Source organism: Halichoerus grypus, chromosome 4 (assembly GCF_964656455.1).
Source record: "Halichoerus grypus chromosome 4, mHalGry1.hap1.1, whole genome shotgun sequence".
Taxonomy (NCBI): domain Eukaryota; kingdom Metazoa; phylum Chordata; class Mammalia; order Carnivora; family Phocidae; genus Halichoerus; species Halichoerus grypus.
The window spans coordinates 82,867,810-82,888,651 of record NC_135715.1 but is presented as its reverse complement, the minus strand read 5'-3'; the positions used below and the strand labels follow the sequence as shown (position 1 = coordinate 82,888,651).

Below are 20,842 nucleotides of genomic sequence, written 5' to 3'. Positions count from 1 at the left end.
ATCAATAAGAAAAAAGTGGCTGGAAAAATCTCAAAATATGTGGGGATTAAACTGCACACTTCTAAATAACATATGGGTCAAAGAAGACTCGAGAGAGATATTTAAAATACTTTGAATGAAATGAAAATACAACTTATCGAAGTTTATGGGATGCAGCAAAAAGCAGTGTTTAGAGGAAAATTATAGCATTGAATGCATGTATTAGGAAAAAAAGAAAGACATAAAATCCATAATCTAAGTCTCTACCTTAAGAAACTAGAAAAAGAATAACAAATTAGTTTCTAAGTAGGTAGAAGAAAAAAAGAATAAAAATCAGAGTATAAATCAATGAAATTGAAAACAGGAAACATTACAAAAAATCAAGGAAACCAAAAGCTGTTTCTTTGAAAAAACAATAAAATTGATAAATCTCTAGGCAGGTTAACCAAGAATAAAACAGAGAAAATAAAAATTACTAATATCAGAAATGGAAGAGAGCCCATCATTACTGATCCCATGGACATTAAGAATAATAAAGAAATAGTATGAACAACTATATGCACACAAATTTGATGACTTAAACAAATGGATCAATTGCTTGAAATACACAAGGTTGGGGCACCTGGGTGGCTCAGTTGTTAAGTGTCTGCCTTTGGCTCAGGTCATGATCCCAGGGTCCTGGGATCGAGCCCCACATTGGGCTCTCTGCTCGGCGGGAAGCCTGCTTCTCCCTCTCCCACTCCCCCCACTTGTGTTCCCTCTCTTGCTGTCGCTCTCTCTCTGTCAAATAAATAAATAAAATCTTAAAAAAAAAGAAACACACAAGGTTAATGGACTTATACCAAAACTCATACAAGAAGGAATAACCTGAAGAGATCCATATTTATTAAAGAAATTAAATCAATACTTAATAACCTTCCAAAACAGAAAGCACTAGGTCCAGATGGGTTTACTCAGGAATTATACCAAACATTTATGGAACAAATGAGAATGATTCTCTACAATCTCTTCCATAATATACAAGCAGAGAGAATACCTCCTAACTCATCAGATTATACCAGTATTAACCTTTTACTAAAACCAGACAAAACCAGGCAAAATACTAAAACCAGACAAAATAACCAGACTAAAATACTAGAAACCAAACAAATAACACCACAAGAAAAGAAAATCACAGACCATATCTTTCATGAACATGGATGCAAAAATCCTCAACAAAATATTAACAACTCTATTAACATTTATTACTAACAACATTGTTATTATTAACAACATAACAATATTAACAACATTGTTAACAAAATTCAACAATGTACTAAAAGAATTATATTCACCTAAAAACAGAATCAAAACATGTGATGCAAAAATGGATAGAAGGACAAGGAGAAATAGACAAGTCCATTATTATATAGTTGGAGATTTCAACACTCCTTTATTAGTAATTGACAGACCAAGTGAGATCAAGGTATGCATGGCTGGTTCAATATTCTAAATGCAATCCATTTTATCAAAACACTAAAGAAAAAAGATAATAAGACCATTTTAATAGATTCAGGAAAAGCATTTGACAAAATCCAATTCAATTCATGATAAAAAATAAATCTTAGCAAAACAGTATCATAGGGGATATTCTTCAACTTGATAAAGAACATCTACAAAAACCTATAGCTAACATCATACTTAATAGTCAGAGCCAAATACTTCCCCTCTAAGGAACTGAAAAGCCAAGGATGATCCTTCTCACCATTTCTATTCAACATTGTACAGGAAGTCCTAGTTAATGCAATAAGATAAGAAAAGGAAACAAAAGTTATGCAGATTGGAAGGAAGACATAAAATTGTATTTGCCCACAGATGACATGATTCTATATGTAGAAAAATCCCAAAGAATCAGTAATAAAAATAAAAATAACAATAATAATAAAAAAAGTAGTGAGAGGAGTTAAAATGGCAGAGAAGTAGAGGACCCTATTTTTGTCTGGTCCCTGAAATTCAGCTAGATAATTATCAAATCATTCTGAATACCTGTGAAATCAATGGGAGATCTGAGAAAAGAACTGCTGCGATTCTACAAATGAAAAATAAACCATATTTTGGAAGGTAGGAGGTGTGGATATGTGAATCTAGGGCAATATATTGGAAGATATGGAGGAGGTTAGAGAGCTTGCTTAAGGAGGCTACAGCAAAGTATTATAAGCAGCTGAGTGCAGAATCACAACTTTTAGAAGTCTGCTACTATGGGGGACATCCCTGGCTTAAAGGTGCTCAGATGGCGAAGCGGGGTGGAATCCTAGGTGGGACAGTGTGGTCTCAGGATCTGCAGGTTCACAAAAAGAATGGGAGTGCCTAAGTGTGGCAGAGTTCCCAGGCATTGGAGCTGAGAAGTTGGCTGAAAACAGAGAGTCTAGGCACCAGCTTTAAGCTCAGTGTTGCCATAAATTGCAGATGCTGCACAGTCATGAGACTTCTCTCTGGGCAGGGCCCAGCAAAAGTCAGATACCCCCTGCCTCCATCCTTTGGAAGGAACAGTGCAGGTCCATGCTGCAGCAGTCCATAAAATTTGGAGACTCGAAACTGGGTCACATGCCTGAGATAAAAATTCTTGGTCACAGGCTGGGTGAACACAGAGATAGTATGGAAAACACAAAGACAAGAGTGACTGACTGCTTTTCTGTGAGGGCACACTGAAGAGTAGGAGAGGGAACTTTCAGCTCCAGGGCTAGAGATTGGGACTCTGTCATTTTAATCTCCCCCATCAGTACTGAAAGCCTTCAGGGAGCAAAACAGCACCACATAGTGCAATCCGGAGCCTCTTACACTGAGCCCAACCCCCTGGCAAGGGGGGCCTAATTCCACAAGGACAAAGACTCCTGAGAATCAGTACAAAATGCCCTGCCTCCAGAGGACCAGCAGGAACAACCAGCAGGAACAACCAGCTAGCACCAAGTTTATCCATCATATAGAATTCAACTCTTGGGGAAAACTGTATATAGCATTGTGGTTTTTCTTTATTATTCTTAAGTATTTCCGTTTTATTTTTTTCAGCTATTTTCTCATTTTTTTCAATTCTTATTTTTTCCTTTTTAAATTTATATGTGTGTGTATATATATATATATATTTAATTTTTGGTTTCTTTTCATTGTATTTATTTTATACACACACACACACACACACACACACACACATGTTTTTCTTTCTTTCCTATTTTGGGATCTAGTTTCTTTTAACAAAGAGATCAAAATACACCCAGGATCTAGCTTATTGTTTTGTTCTGTTTTACTTCTTCTTTGATATTTTTCTTAATTTGTTTTGTTTCTGTTTTCTTCTGGTTTGCTTTGTTTGTATTTTTCTGGTGTTGTGTTAATTTTGTCCTTTCTCTCTCTCTTTCTTGTATTATTTTCTTGACATAATGATGAGACAGAGAAACTTACCCCAAAAGAAAGAACAGGAGGTAGTACTCACTGCCAGGGATTTAATCAATATGGATATAAGTAAGATGTTGGAACTAGAATTCAAAACAATGATTATAAAGATACTAGCTGGGCTTGAAAAAAGCATAGAAGACAGTAGAGAATCACTTACTGTAGAAATAAAAGAACTAAAATCTAATCAGCTGAAATTAAAAATGCTATTATGGAGATGCAGTCAAAAATGGAGGCTCTAAACAGCTAGGATAAATGAGGCAGAAGAGAGAGTCAGTGATATATAGAAGACAAAATGATGGAGAAAAAGGAAGATGAGAAAAAGAAAAACAACTATTGGATCACGAAGGGAGACTTTGAGAAAACAGCAGTACCATAAAGTGAAATAATATTCAAATAATAGGGGTCCCAGAAGATTAAAAGAGGGAAAGAGAGGGGCAGAAGGTTTATTTGAACAAATTATAGCTGATAACTTCCCTAATCTGGGGAAGGAAACAGGTATTCAAGTCCAGGAGGAACAGAGAATCCCCCTCACAATCAATAAAAATACGTCAAAACCTCGACATACAATAGTGGAGCTTGAAAGTTTCAAAGATAAAGAGAAAATCCTGAAAGCAGCTTGGGACAAGAGGTCCTTAACCTACAAGGGAAGACACATAAGACTGGCAACAGACCTGTCTACAGAGACCTGGAAGGCCAGAAAGGACTGGCATAATATATTCAATGTGCTAAATGGGAAAAATATCCAGCCAAAAATACTTTATCTACCAAGGTTGTCATTCAGAATAGAAGTAGAGATAAAGAGTTTCCAGGACAAGCAAAAACTAAAGGAATTTGTGAATGCTAAACCAGCCCTGAAACAAATATTAAACGGAGATCCTTTGAGCGAGGAGAGAGACCAAAAGTCCAGAAAGGAACACAGACAATCTACAGAAACAGCATCTTGAGAGCTTGTTTGGAGGTTCTAGCAGGGGAGCAGAGCTACTCGTATACCCTTGACTGAAGAATGGTCCTCCTCTATTGGGGAAGGTCGTCCTCTTCGACCGAGCGCGCAGCTTCAGGAGGGATGCACATGGAGTGGTGAGGGAGGAAGGGGACACCCGCCTAGCCAGCCAGATCAGCCACATCAACCCTGGCGATCAATGGGGTGACAGATGTCGCAGCCAGATCACCCTCACATCCAGAAACAGCATCTTTAAAGGTAATACAATGGCACTAAATTAATATCTTTCAATAATTACTCTGAATGGGAATGGGCTAAACACCCCAATTAAAAGACATAGGGTATCAGATTGGATAAAAAAACAAGACCCATCAATATGCTGTCTACAAGTGGGGCGCCTGGGTGGTGCAGTTGCTAAGCGTCTGCCTTTGGCTCAGGTCATGGTCCCAGGGTCCTAGGATCAAGCCCCACGTCGGGCTCCCTGCTCCGTGGGAAGCCTGCTTCTCCCTCCCACTCCCCCTGCTTGTGTTCCCTCTCTCGCTGTGTCTCTCTCTGTCAAATAAATAAAATCTTTAAAAAAAAAAATGCTGTCTACAAGAGATTCACTTTAGACCCCAAGACACCTCCAGATTAAAAATAAGGGGGTGGAGAACTATTTATCATGCTAATGGACATCAAAAGAAAGCTGGAGTATTAATACTTATATCAGACAAACTAGATTTTAAGACAAAGACTATAATAAGAGATGAAGGACCCTATATTATAATAAAAGGGTCTATCCAACAAGATCTAACAATTGTAAATATTTATGCCCCCAACGTAAGACAGAAAAATATATAAGCCAATTAATAACAAAATTAAAGAAACTCATTGATAATAATGCAATAATAGTAGAGGACTTTAACACTCACAACAATGGACAGATCATCTAAGCAGAAGATCAACAAGGAAACAAGAGCTTTGAATGAAACACTGGACCAGATGGACTTCACAGATATATTCAGAGCATTTCATCTTAAAGCAACAGAATACACATTCTTCTCAAGTGCACATGGAACATTCTCCAGAATAGATCACATACTGGGTGACAAATCAGGTCTCAACCAGTATAAAAAGATGGAGATCATATCATGCATATTTTCAGAACACAATGCTTTAAAACTTGAAGTCAACCAGAAGAAAATTTTGGAAGGACCACAAATACAAGGAGGCTAAAGAGCATCCTACTAAAGAATGAATGGGTCAGCCAGGAAATTAAAGAAAAAAAAATACACGGAAGCAAATGAAAATGAAAACAAGAAAGTCCAAAACCTTTGGGATGCAGCAAAGGCAGTCCTAAAAGGGAAGCATATAGCAATAAAGTCTTCCTTAAGAAACAAGAAAAGTCTCAAATACAAAACCTAACCTTACACCTAAAGGAGCTGGATAAATAACAGCAAATAAAGTCTAAATCCGGCAGGAGAAGAGAAACAATAAAGATTAGAGTAGAAATCAGTGATGTAGAAATAAAAAAAACCCAGTAGATCAATGAAACTAGGAGCTGGTTCTCTGTAATAATTAGTAAGATCAATAACCCCCTAGCCAAACTTATTGAAAAGAAAAGAGAAATGACCCACATAAATAAAATCATGAATGAAAGGATAGAGATCACAATCAACATCAAAAAAATACAAATAATTATAAGAGAATATTATGAGCAATTATATGCCAACAAATTTGGCAATCTGGAAGAAATGGATGCATTCCTAGAAACATGTAAACTACCAAAACTGAAACAGGAAGAAATAGAAAACCTGAACAGACCTATAACCAGCAAAGAAATTGAATCAGTAATCAAAAGTCTCTCAAGAAGTAAGAGTGCAGGACCAGATGGCCACCCAGCAGATTCCTACCAAACATTTAAAGAAGAATTAATACCTATTCTTTTGAAACTGTTCCAAAAAATAGAAATGAAAATAGAAAACTTCAAATTCCTTCTACAAGACAAGCATTACTTTGATCTCAAAACCAGACAAGGACCCCCACTAAAAAGGAGAATTACACCAATATTCCTGATGAACAGGGATGCAAAAATTCTCATCCAGATACTAGCTAATAGGATCCAATAGTACATTAAAAGGATTATTCACCACAACCAAGTAGGATTAATTTCTGGGCTAATGGTTCAACATCTGCAAATCAATCAATGTGATACACCACATTAATAAAAGAAAGGACAAGAACCATATGATCCTCTCAATAGATGCCAAAAAAGCATTTGACAAAATACAGCATCTTTTCTTGATTAAAACTCTTCACAGTGTAATGATAAGAGGGAACATACCTCAATATCATAAAAGCCATATACAAAAAACCCACAGTGAATATTATCCTAAATAGGGAAAAACTGAGAGCTTTTCCCCTAAGGTCAGGAACTTGATAGGGATGTCCACTCACCACTGTTTTTCCATATAGTACTGGATGTCCTAGCCTCAGCAATCAGACAACAAAAAGAAATAAAAGGCATCCAAATCAGCAAAGAAGAAGTCAAACATTCACTCTTTACAGATGACATGATACTCTACGTTAAAAACCCAAAAGACTCAACCCCAAAATTGCTAGAACTCATTCAGGAATTCAGCAAAGTGGCAGGATATAAAATAAATGCACAGAAGTCAGTTGCATTTCTATACACTAACAATGAGGCAGAAGAAAGGGAAATCAAGGAATCTATCCCATTTATAGTTGCACCCAAAACCATAAGATACCTAGGAATAAACCTAACCAAAGAGGCAAAGGATCTGTACTCTGAAAACTACAGAACACTTATGAAAGAAATTGAGGAAGAAACAGAGAAATGGAAAAATATTCCATGCTCATGGGTTGGAAGAACAAATATTGTTAAAATGTCTATGCTACTCAAAGCAATCTACACCTTCAGTGCAATCCATATCAAATATCAGCATTTTTCACCAAGTTGGAAAAATCCTAAAATTTGTATGGAACTACAAAAGACCCTAAATAGCCAAAGTAATCCCGAAAAAGAAAACCAAAGCTGGAGACATCACAATTCTGGACTTTAAGCTGTAGTACAAAGCTGTAATCATCCCAAAAACAGACACATAGATCAATGGAATAGAATAGAAAACCCAGAAATAGACCCATAACTCTATGGTCAGCTAATCTTCAACAAAGCAGGAAAGAATATCCAATGGAAAAAAGACAGTCTCTTCAACAAATGGTGTTGGGAAAATTGGACAGCCACATGTAGAAGAATGAAATTGGACCACTTTCTTACACATACAGAAAAAAACAGACTCAAAATGGATGAAAGACCTAAATGTGAGACAGGAATCTATCAAAATCCTAGAGAAGAACACAGGCAGCAACCTTTTTTACCCCAGCTGCCTCAACTTCTTGCTAGACACGTCTCCAAAGGCAAGGGAAACAAAAGCAAAAATGAGCTATTGGGAGTTCATCCAGATAAAATGCTTTTGCAGAGCAAAGGAAACAGTTGACAAAACTAAAAGACAACCTGCAGAATGGGAGAAGATGTTTGCAAATGACATAAAAGATATAAGACAGATAAGACAGATAAAGGGCTAGTGTTCAACATCTATAAAGAACTTATCAAACTTAACACCCAAAAAACAACAAATCCAATCAAGAAATGGGCAGAAGGCACGAAGAGACATTTCTCCAAAGAAGACATATGACAAATGGCCAACACACACATGAAAAAATGCTCAACATCACGGTATCAGGCAAATACAAATCAAAACCACAATGAGATACCACCTCACATCTATCAGAATGGCTAAAATTAATGTCAGGAAACAACTATGTTGGCAAGGATGAGGAGAAAGGGGAACCCTCTTATACCATTGGTGGGAATGCAAGCTGGTACAGACACTCTGGAAAACAGTACGGAGATTCCTCAGAAAGTTAAAAATAGAGATACACTATGACCCAGCAATTGCACTACTAGGTATTTACCCCAAAGATACAAATGTAGTGATCCGAAGGGGCACGTGCATCCCAATGTTTATAGCAGCAATGTCCACAATAGCCAAACTATGGAAAGAGCCCAGATGCCTATCAACAGATGGATCAATAAAGAAGTGGTATATATACACAATGGAATATTACTCAGCCACCAAAAAGAATGAAATCTTGCCATTTGCAAGCATGTGGATGGAACTAGGGGGTATTATGCTAAGCAAAATAAGGCAGTCAGAGAAAGACACATATCATATGATTTCACTCATGTGGAATTTAAGAAACAAAACAGATGAACATAGGGGAAGGCAAGGAGAAATAAAATAATATGAAAATAGGAAGAAAAGCCATAAGAGACACTTAATTCTAGGAAACAAACTGAGAGTTGCTGGAAGGGTGGTGGGTGGGGCACCCTGAGGAATCAGATTAGCTAGTGGGTAAGAATAAGAGTTATTTTTATAATTAAGTTAAATTTTGGGGGGAAGTTATTATGGATTCACATACAGGTTATAAGAAATAATACAGGGAGCTGCCATGTACCTTTCACCCATTTTCCCCCAATGACAGCATCTCGTAAAACGATAGCACAATATCACAACCCATTTGGGTGATGGGCATTAAGGAGGGCACTTGATGTAATGAGCAGTGGGTATTATATGCAACTGATGAATCACTAAATTCTACCTCTGAAACTAATAATACAGTATATGTTAACTGAATTGAATTTAAATAAAGAATTTAAAAAATAATAATAAAAGAAAGAACAGGACAATCCAAACACTTGGAAACAAAATACATGTCTAGATAATCCAAGGTCAAAGAGGACGTTTCAAGGGAAATGTAAAAAAAACAATTAACCAAATGAAAATGAAAGTGCAACATATAAAAAATTGTGGGACACAGCTAAAGTCATGCTGAGAGGGAAATTTATAGCAGTAAATGAATACATTAGGAAAAAAGGAAGTCTCAACCTATAACCTACGTTCCATCTCAAGAACCTAGTTAAAAAGAGCAAATTAAGTCTAAAACAAGCAGAAGGAAATAAATAATAATGAGCGGAAATCAATGAAGTAGAAACAAAAAGAGCAGAGAAAAATCAATGAAGTAAAGAGCTGATTCTTTAAAAAGTCAATAAAATTGACCAAGCTCTAGTTGGCCTGACAAAGAAAAAAGAGAGAAGACACAAATTATCGATATCAGAAATGAAACAGGGGACCCTGCAGGTATTAAAAGGATAAGAATACTACCAATAATGCTATACATATAAATTTGACAACTTAGATGAAATGGACCCATCAATCAAAAAACACAAACTACCATAAAACCTAGCAATTGCACTTTTGGGCCTTTATCCCAGGGAAATGAAAACTTACATTTATACAAAAACCTGTACATGAATGCCATAGCAACTTTATTCACAATAGCTAAAATTCAAAATAGCTTAATATTCACAATAGGTCAAAACTGGAAATGGCCTGGATGTCCTTCAACAAGTGAATAGTTAGACAAACTGGTACATCCATCCAATGAAGTACCAGCCATGGATATACACACAGCTTGGATGCATATGCAGAGAATTACGCTAAGTGAAAAAAATCCAAAGCTAAAGTATTACATACTGTATGAATCCATTTATAGAATATTCTTGTTTATTTTTTAAAGTTTTTATTTAAATTCCAGTTAGTTAACATACAATTTAATTTATTCTCAGGTGTACAATATAGTGACTCAACACTTCCATACAACACCCAGTGCTCATCACAAGCGCCCTCCTTAATCCCCATCACCTATTTCATCCCCCCGACCCCCTGCCAACTCCCCTCTGGTAACCATCAGTGTGTTCTCTATAGTTAAGAGCCTGGTTCTTGGTTTGCCTTTCTCTTTTTCCTTTTGTTCATTTTGTTTCTTAAATTCTTCATATGAGTGAAATCATATGGTATTTGTCTTTCTGTGACTTAGTTCACTTAGCATAATACTCTCTAGCTCTATCTATGTCATTGCAAATGGCAAGATATATAACATTCTTTTTTTTTTAAATATGGAACACTTCAGAAATATGTGTCTTTTTTACGTATGCTAATCTTCTCTGAGTCATTCCAATTTTAGTATATGTGCTGCTGAAGTGAGCATTATAATATTCTTGAAATGAAAAAATTATAGAGATGGAGAACAGATTAGTGGTTATTAGTGGTAAAGATGGCGGCATGGGTGTGGCTGTAAAGAAGCCATAGGAGAGAACCTTGGGGTGATGAAAGTGGTGCGTGTCTTGATGGTGTAAATGTCAATATCCTGGTTGTGATATTGTGCTATCGTTTTATGAGATGCTGTCATTGGGGGGAAATGGGTGAAAGGTACATGGCAGCTCCCTGTATTATTATAACTTGTATGTGAATCCATAATAACTTCCCCCCAAAATTTAACTTAATTATAAAAATAACTCTTATTCTTACCCACTAGCTAATCTGATTCCTCAGGGTGCCCTTTAAGGAAGTTTGAGCCAATTTTGTCTCTATTTGCCATATAAGAAAGAGAAGGCACACATACAGGCAAATTGTGTTGAGGACTCAGGCCTGAGTGTTGAGCCTGGCCATGCTGGAAACATGACCTGGAGATAGAAGACTAACTTTTAGCACTCTGCTCTGAGCCTACCTGCACGTACCACGATTCCTCTGACGTACTCTCCCATCACCTGGGGAGAAAACAGAAGGACAAACCCTTGTACTGCCACCTCGTGGTTTGTCTGCTGAAAATAAGAATGAACAGGCTGGAATAGACCACTGACTCTGAGTGGGACTGAGATGGCTGACCTTAATGATGGAAGATCCCCAAGAGGCTGGTAACTTACTGGAGTCAAGCAGTTAGCAAGCTATTCATTAATTAATAACGGGACAAAACCCAGAACTAATATATGCTGTTGGGCCAGAGGGGACAAAACCCAGAACTAATTTATGCTGTTGGGCCAGAGGTGCCAGGAAGGCTAAAACAGAGAAACAAAAAGTTCAAAATTCTTCATTAATCTAGAGAGCGCATTTCAAAATAGCCTCCTGCTTTCATCTCTCAGGGAGAGCCTCACTCTATCCGTTACCACCAGGGGGCAGTAAGGAATCCAAAATAGTCCTTTCACTGCAGAGGGACCTTGATCAAATCAGGTTATCCACAGAACCTGGGGGTGTCTCCTGGAAATCGAAGGCTGTGTATCCCTGAGCCAAATTCCACCCCCAGGAGCACTCTTACCACCTGCCACCACACACGCACACTGCCCAGTGCCCATATAGGCTTCTGATCTCCTACCATTTTGGATTCATTTCTTTGACCATGAACCCGCATACTAAAGAGAGGACTATAACTGTACCAGATATATATCCTAGTTAGTTCTGCCACTAGTAGCTAAGTAAAGAGTAACCAGTATTGATTTCTTTTTTTTTTTTTTAAGATTTTATTTATTTATTTGAGAGAGAGAATGAAAGAGAGAGAGAGCATGAGAGGGGGAGGGTCAGAGGGAGAAGCAGACTCCCTGCTGAGCAGGGAGCCCGTTGTGGGACTCGATCCAGGGACTCCAGGATCATGACCTGAGCCGAAGGCAGTCGCTTAACCAACTGAGCCACCCAGGCGCCCCAACCAGTATTGATTTCTGAGTCTTATTTTTTTCTTTCATAAAATTGGAGTAATGACAATAATATTTATTGAACCTTTACCTTACACGAGTCTCATGACAGCCAGATGAGGTAGGCACTATATCCTCATTTTACAGAAGATGAAAATGGGGCACAGAGAAATCAAGTAACTTGGTCATGGTCACATCAGCTAGGAAGTGGTGAGTCAGGATTTAAACCCAGGCAGTTTGGCTCCAAGCCTTTGTGTGCCCATTCCTCTGAAGATTAAGAAAGGCAACAAAAAGAAAGTTAGTGCCCACAGTTAGCCCTATATTAGTCATCTGACTTGGACTTTGCCGCCTTAAGATTCTTTAAAGTGTGCTCTGCAAGCTAATACGGAGCACGTGCATGTGTGGCCACAGGTGAGCAGATGGATCAGCTGCAAGCTGGGAGGTGCCCGTGGGCAGCCTAATAGAAGCGGCCTCCGCTCTTCAAAGGTGGGCTACCATGGAGGCCTGACCCCATCCCATCAAATTGTACCACAGCCCTGTGAGGTGCTGGTGCTCCCGTTTTACACATATGGCATTGATATCCCAGGCCATTCTTTCTCCTCTACTCTTTTGTATCTCCTTGTAACCCATAATCCCCAAACAACAGGGAAATTCTTCCCTCTCATAAGAAGCTGGCAGAAAGACAGTCTCCTTTCTGAGTGACTCCATTAGAAATCCCATTAAGAACCTTGCAGACATCAGACAAAAGAACTTGCCAGCAGTAAGATTTGCAATTGTACCCAGTGGTCATGGGGAAGGGACACACAATTGGTATAATTCAGCTCAAAGCAGCTCAAAGAAGAAAGCTGGGAAATAGGAGGAGCCAAGCTCTGGAGTAATGTCTGCTGACAAGAGGCCTTGATGGGGGAACCAGAAGGGGTTTTGCTTTAGGACTGAACAGCCTGTGAGTACAAGATGCCAACAGAGCCAGGTTTCCCAAGACAATCTCGATTTCAAAATTTCATCTACTGTCAATCACACATTTCTAGTTTTAGTATAAAAACCATGGTTTCTTCTAGGGCAGGTTCTAGACTAAAGAAGTCTTTGAAAGCAAGGCTTACATACTGGGGTGTGCTTGGTGCAAGGCTGGCATGGCGTACCCTCCCCAGCTTCTCCCAGAAGCTTGAGCTCTGTGTTTTGATAACCAGCAGGGGAAGACCCATTAACCTTTAACAACAAGGTGAACAACTTGAAACAGGCTTGAAGCCATTTTTAGAAAGCTAAGCCTATTCCCTGCAGAGAAAGGAATAGCAGTTCCCTTCCTACTAGGTGCACTGCCTATTCTTATGTCAACTGCAGAGCAGCCTTGCAAGGCACCATTACTCCATTTTACAGATACGCACTTTGTGCTCTGCCAGGTTAAGTACTCACCTAAGGTGACACAGCTGACAGGTAATGCACCAAGATCTGAAAACACATTTCACCATTTTCTATGCCCAACCTGTTTTGTGGATTTTCAGAAGGAAGAATTAACATTAAAGCCAGGGAGACAGTGCTCCAGTGGTGACAGAACCATAAGGCAATGAGTCAAGTTGATTTTTAATTAACAAGAAGTCGGAGGGTCTTCCCAGGATCTGGGGGAGTGGACCTAAGTTTCCCAGATTGCTGGCATGAAGCATCTCCTGAAGCAGGATCCACAGGATTTGGAAGGCAAATGATGAGATTGACAATCAAATAATTTTGGAAAATGCCATAAGGTTAAACCGATGTTTCTTCTACAGACTAGGGGACATTTCAAAGGTCCAAGTGCAGGAAGCTGAGGTATAGAAAAGTTCCTTGTAGGCCAGTATAGGGCTGGGAAAGGTGACTTGTGCCCCAGCTCTCCCACCATCTGGCTGGGCACCTTGGGTCCCTTTAGGAACTGTGGTCTTTCATTAATAAAGTCAAGTGACTGTCATGTGGTAATGTCTTCAGAGTTCCTCTCCCTCTGATATTGCATGGCTGCAGACATGCTTCTGGGGAGCTCCCCACCCTTACTCTAATGCCTACTACAGTGCTACCTAAGACCAGGTACTTCCTCCTCGGAGCCTCTGTTCCTCATCTACAAAATAAGGCTGACAGCACTTGTCCTAGGAGAGCCGACGATTAAATGACAACCTGTGTTTAGACATCTGACATGTAAGTAGCAACCAAATAGTTTCCTCTCCCTCAGTTTCCATCTTGGAACTGACTAAGACTGCCATGACTTTGGGCGCTTGTTTAATTCACTCACCTCAATGCACACATTTCTGAGAGGATTACATGGGAATGGACACAAGAAAATAAGAACCATTCAAACATGAAGCATTGCTCTGTTCTAGAGGAAGGAGCAAGGCCAGAGAGCCCCTTCTCTATCTCCTCTCCAGGACAGTGTCCTGGCAGCTCAAAGCCCAGGGATGCACTCCCTCCAGCTAAGCCAGTCTCTGGGCCCTGCCCCTATACATTTCGTGCTCTCTTCTGCTTTTCCATCTTAACATGCCCATCCCTCCATCTGAAATGTACCCCTTCCTGACCACCCAGTTCTACCAAAAGTCCTATCCTATTCTCAGGGGCCATGTTAAGTCTCACCTCTCCTGTTAGGCCTTGGCTTTACACATTTTGCCAACATTCACCTGCTCCATCCTCTTATCTCCTCCTTTGCCAGGGCTGGGGAGGAAGCTGCATGAGGGAAAAGCAGCAACACATATAGAAGACACAGTCTCGAAGGCCACTGATTTCTCCCGCAGAAGTATTTCTATACAAGGCCCTTGTATGGGAATGACTGAAGAGTTTGACTATTGTTCTCAGAGGCAGGAGACTTTTGCATTGCACCAAAACCTTGAGCCTCTTCAGTGAATGTGCCCGGAAAGGCAAATAATAGAGCTTTTCAGTTGTTGCCAGGGCAAGACTGAGAGCAAAATGGGTCCCATTAGCTATGACTAGTTCCAGTGAGGGGGCCTCACTCAGTTCCTTCTATGTCTGCATGCACCTAATGTCCACAAAACAATCCAGTTCCCAGCAAGAGCCCCTGGCCCCCAAGGTCAACAAGCAATACACAGAACCATTTCTACCCTTTTCTTACAGGGTTTCACTTGATAAGAAGTGGCCATTTCTCAGGGGAGAAAGGGCTCTGTTTGAGTGCAAATGCATCAACTCTCTGCTCCAACATAGGACGTACTCTGCCGGTGCTCCCCCTGCCTCTCTGGCTTCCTCTCACACCCTTATTTCTCCCTAACTGTGGAAGCCATTGTCCCCCCAGGCAGCTTCTATGCTCTTTCTAATTCTAGACACAGCCCCTGGGTCATCTGGTCTACTGTGGCTTCAAGCGCTGCCTGTGTGCTCAGCACACAAAATAGCTGTCACCACCTTCCTCTCCAGACCTGCAGACCTAATTGCCTACCAGGGCTCACTGCTTATCTTATAGACACCTCAAAGTCAGGTTCCAAACAAGCACAGTAACCTCTCTCTGCCTCTTCTGTATTCCTTATTCATCAATCATATCATCATTGAGCAAACTGATGAGCACAGAAACCCTGAGCCCTTCTAGACCTCCTCTCTCATTCATCCCACATCCTAACTGGCTCCAAGTCTGGTTATACGTCCTGAGCGCTCCACATAAATCCTCTTCTTTGTCCCATTGCCACTGATCCAGGTGTACCCTCTCATTACTAGCAGCTTCCAAAGTACTCTGTAGGCCTCCAGCCTTACTCTTCTCACTCTGTTGCCAGACAGATCTTTCTAAACCATGAATTAGACAGTTTATCACATCTGTAAAATACCTTCTGTGTAGGCTGAATAATAACTCCCATGGTGTTCATATCCTAATATCCAGGACCTGTGAATGTCACCTTTTATGGCAAAAGGGACTTTGCAGATATGATTATGTTCAGGATGTTGTGATGGGGAGCTCACCCTGGATCATCCAGGTGGGCCCAATGTAATCACCATGGGCCTTCTCAGGGGGATGAAGGAGGATCAGAGGAGGAGACTGTGTAATGCTGAAGGCAGAAATGAAGTAATGCTTTTAAAGATGGAGCAGGTCATAGGCCTAGGAATTCAGGCTGTCACTAGGAGCTGAAAAAGGCAAGGAAACGGATTCTGGAATAAAAGTATCAGATCTCAGAATAATGAGGCTCTACGAAGAGAGATTTTAGGAGTTATCAAGCCTATTTTATTGAGTACCATGTAAATGGCCACCTCTTACTTTATTTATAAGGCTGGTCCTAGGTGGAATGAGGCCATCCTGCTGTTAGTAGGTCCAAACCTCATCCAGACCCTATAGCAGACCTGGTATTTTTATTCAGTTCTAAAAAGGTTCCACTGTTCAGATCCTGAACCTAACTTGGCAGGGATTTTAATCCACAAAGGAATGTGGCTGCCCAAAGAGCTAATGCCATCTTAGGATGCATCAACTGACAAACACTGTACAGAAGAAGAATGAGGTCAAGTCCCACACTCCCCTGGGCCAGTCAGACCACAGTAGCCTGATCTCAGTTCTGAGGCCCATGCTTCAGTAAAATCCTGACAGATTTGATCACAGAACAGTGATCAAGATGCGAAATAAGCTCAAAATCATGTTGAATGAAGAATGATTAAACAACGGAATTTGTTTAACCCCAGGGGAAAAAAGATGCCTTAAAAGGCAGAAAAAGATTAAAGATCTTCACCTTTATTAACTAACACATGGGAGAGAAATTAGACATGTTCTGTGTGGATTAGAGGAAAGAAAGGACATCCACTAATGACAGTACTGCAGGGGCACATGAAGATGAGATCTGGGACTGGGACTGTGGGCAGGTCACGTAATACCCAGGGGCCAGATTTTTTTCATCTGGAAAATAATGATGAGAAGGAAGAGAAGGATAATAACAGCACCTTTCTCATGTGGGAAGAATTACTTGAGACAGTATTTCTGAGACTCAGCACAGTTCTGGCAATAATTACTGCATTACAAATGGTAAGACAGTATTATCGACAGGAGAAAGATTCTATTTAATACAAGGAATGACTTTCCAGCAATTAGGCTGCCCAATAGCTTGTGGGCGGCCTCAGAAGGCACCCAAGAGGGTTGCACAGGGATGGAGCCCTTGAAAACAATTCTCTAAACCCCCACCATCTACTCAAAGCCCACCTATCTGGAAAGGCCCAGTGCAAATGTTTCCCTTTTGAGATGCCTGTTATCACTACGCTAACCCTCCCCAAATCCTTCAAATCTTAAATTGTGGTTGTAAATTTCCTAATCAAATCCTTGCTTAAATAACAAGCTCCTCCTGTGAGGACAAGAAACACAACTCTGTATTTTGCAGCATTGTAGGAGTTCTGCACGTGACAGAGATATTTGAGAAATGCTGGCCAGTTGACTGGTTCCACTCCCAAAACACGAAGCCACTTCATGCCTCTGCCATCAAAGGGAAGTTGTTAAATCCAGCTGCTGTCACTTATACCTCCTCACCTTTTTAAAGACTTATTGAGGTATAATTTACATACCATACAAATTACTCATTTAAAGTAGACAATTGGATTTTTTTAAATAAACTCATAGAGTTGTACAACCATCACCACAATCTACTTGGAGAATGTTTCCCCTCCCCTCAAAGGAAATCCTACTAGAATTCCCTCCCTATTACACATCCCAACAAACACATCTCAACCTCACCCTACTTTCTATCTCTATAGACTTGCCTATTCTGAATATTTCCTATAGGTGGGATTGTACGTCATCTTTGTGACTGGCTCCTGTCACTAGCCATAATTATTTTGAGATTCATCTACATTGTATTTGTCAATAATTCATTCCTTTGTTGCTGAGCAGTATTCCATTGAATGGATATGCCACAATTTGTTTTTCCTCTCAACTGCTGATGGACATTTGAGTTATTCATAGTTTGGGACTATTATAAATGAAGTTGCTCTGAGTATTCATGTACAAGTCTTTGTGTGGATGTATGCTTTCATTTCTCTTGGATAAATGCATAGAGGCGAATTGCTGGGTCAGGTGGTAACTCTATGTTTAACATTTTGAAAAACTGCCAAACAGTTTTCCAAAGTGGTTGCACCATTTTACAGTCTAGCCAGGAATGTATGAGGCTTCCAACTTCTCCAGATCCTCACCAACACTTTCTATATTTTTTATTACAGCCATGCTAGTGCGTGTGAAGTGCTAGCTCTGTGATTTTGATTTGCATTTTCCTAAGGACTAGTGATATTGAGCAAATTTGGATGTGTTTATTGGCCACTTGTACAGTCTCTCTGGAGAAATATCAATTCAAAATCCTTTGCCTACTTTTACATTTGGGTTGCGTTCTTATTATTGAGTTGTAAGACTTGTTTATGTAAATCCTGGATATATTTGTCTTATCAGATATATGATTTACAAATATTTTCTCCCATTCTGTGTACTTTTAACTTTCTTGATGGTATTTTTTTTGTTTGCAGCATAAAAGTTTTTTCAGACCAAATTTTTATGTTTCTTTGTCATTTCTCAAATGTCTTTCAGTCATTGATTTCCAACTTAATTCCATTTTAGTTGAAGAACATACTTTGTATGATTTCAATCCTTTTACATTTTTGATGCTTGTTTTATGGTTTAACATATGGTCTATTCTGGAGAATGTTCCATTCACACTTGAGAAGAATGTGTATTCTACTTTTGTTTGGAGTAATGTTCTATAGATGTCTATTAGTTCTAAATAGTTCACAGTGTTGTTCAAGTCCTCTGTATCCTTGTTGGTCTTTTGCCTAGTTGTTTTATCAATTAATTAAAGTCTGATATTGAAGTCTCCAACTATTATTATTAAATTGTTTATTGCTCCCATCAATTCTGCCTATTTATGCTTCCTATACTTTGGGACTCCGTTAGTAAGTACATATGTATTTTTGATTATTTTTTTTTTAAAGATTTTATTTATTTATTCATGAGAGACAGAGAGAGAGACAGAGGCAGAGGGAGAAGCAGGCTCCTCGCGGAGCAGGGAGCCCGATGTGGGACTCGATCCCAGGACCCTGGGATCATGACCTGAGCCGAAGGCAGACGCTTAACCGACTGAGCCACCCAGGCATCCCTGTATTTTTGATTATTATATCATCTGGATGGATCAACCCTTTTATCATTGTAAAATGTCCCTCTTGCTGAGGTCTGTGCAGACTTTCACAGACCAATCAAAGCAAGAAACTCTTTAAGAATGACCTGGTGGAGGCCTTGAAGAGAAAGCAGCAGTGTTAGAGCTCGGCTCCACGCTCCCTGCACACGCCACAAGCTCGTTAGATTCCTTTCTTAGAGAACTTGTCTTCTGCTCGCTTCCCTCGCCCCTCGCCTCCCCACCAGGTTACATAACGCCGGCTTCACTGACCACACGGTGCCATCTCTCCCTGAGAATAAAGCCCAGTAAACACCCTCCATCTCTGAGGCCTCCTTCCCACCACGTTTTGCTATCAGAACTCTCCATATTTCCACAGAGACCGTGTGTTTTCATTTGTTCCAGCCCCCCATTTGCCCCCCCATTTATAGGCATAAAATACACTGTCTGTCCGCCTCCCCTTGCCTTCCACCTTTTTGTTACATTGGTGTAAAAAATGTAAAACAAAAAAATTTTATGAACTAACAACAACAACAAAAGAGTCCCTCTTTATCTGTAGTAAAATTTTTTGTTTTAAAGCCTGTTTGGGCTGATACATGTATAGTCACTCGTGTTCATGTTGTTTTCACAGTATATTCTTCCACTCTAAGTTTCAACATATTTGTGTATTTGAATCTAAAGAGTCTCCTATAAAGAGCATATACAGATTATCCTTGACTTACAGTGGGGTTACATCCCAATAAACCCATCATAAGTTAAAAATATCATAAGTCAAAATGCATTTAATATGCCTAATCTACCAAACATAGCCTCGCCCACCTTACACATGTTCAGACACTTACATTAGCGTATAGTTGGGCAAAATCATCTAACAAAAAGCCTATTTTATCATAAAGTGTTGAATATCTCATGTAATTTATTGAGTGTTCTACTGACAGTGAAAAACAGAACGGTTGTAAATGTATCAGTTGCTCGCCCTCATGGTCCCACAGCTAACTGGGAGCTGTCTTCACTGCTCCTGCCCAGCATCACAAGACAGTATCTTAACACATATTGCTCACCTGGGAAAAGATCAAAATTCAAAATTCAAAGTACAGTTTCTCCTGAATGTGTATTGCTTTTGCACCGTGATAAAGTGAAAAATTAGTAAGTGGAAACATCACAAGTCAGGAACCACCCAGTTGGATGTAGTTTTTTTGATTTGGGTTTTTTTTTTTTTTATCCTTTCTGACAACCTCTGCTTTAGATGAGATCTTCCACTTAGCCTCTTGTTTTCTTTATGTGTCATGTCTTTTTTGTGTTCCTCCTTCATTACCTTCTTTGCCTTTAGAATATCTTCTAGTGTGATATTTTAATTCCTTTAATGTGTTTTTTTTCCCCACACTTTTTTAGTTGTTTTCTTAGTGCTTACAATATTCATCTTATCTTACCAGGATCTGCTTCAGATTTATATGAACTTAATTCCAATGAGATATAAAAACTTTACTTCTATATAGCTCCACTTTCTTCTCCTTTTTTGGTGCTATTAGTTTCATACACACTGTGTCTATAGATGTTACAAACCCATCAACATGTTGCTATAATTATTACTCTATACAATTTTATATATATATATGTATGTATACGTATATATACATATACATATACATACATATATATATACATATATATATAGCGAGAGAGAGAGAGAGATTTTATTTACTTATTTTAGAGAGAGAGAAAGCGTGAGCCAGGATGGGCAGAGGGGGAGGGAGAAGGAATCTGAAGTAGACTTCACACTGAGTGTGGAGTCCGATGTGGGGCTCTCTCCCACAACCGCAAGATCATGACCTGAGCCAAAAC

The 20,842-nt window shown here is 39.5% G+C and overlaps 1 protein-coding gene and 1 non-coding gene across 4 annotated transcripts in view; both read right to left on the bottom strand.

Annotated features, from left to right (window-relative positions):
* The window catches only part of ARHGEF4 (Rho guanine nucleotide exchange factor 4), a 262,468-nt gene that overhangs the window by 225,732 nt on the left and 15,894 nt on the right, over positions 1-20,842 (bottom strand). The window lies entirely within an intron of this gene.
* LOC118550304 (U6 spliceosomal RNA) lies at positions 10,356-10,453 on the bottom strand. The gene has a single exon (XR_004924486.2). It is a non-coding gene; the product is annotated as a U6 spliceosomal RNA (small nuclear RNA).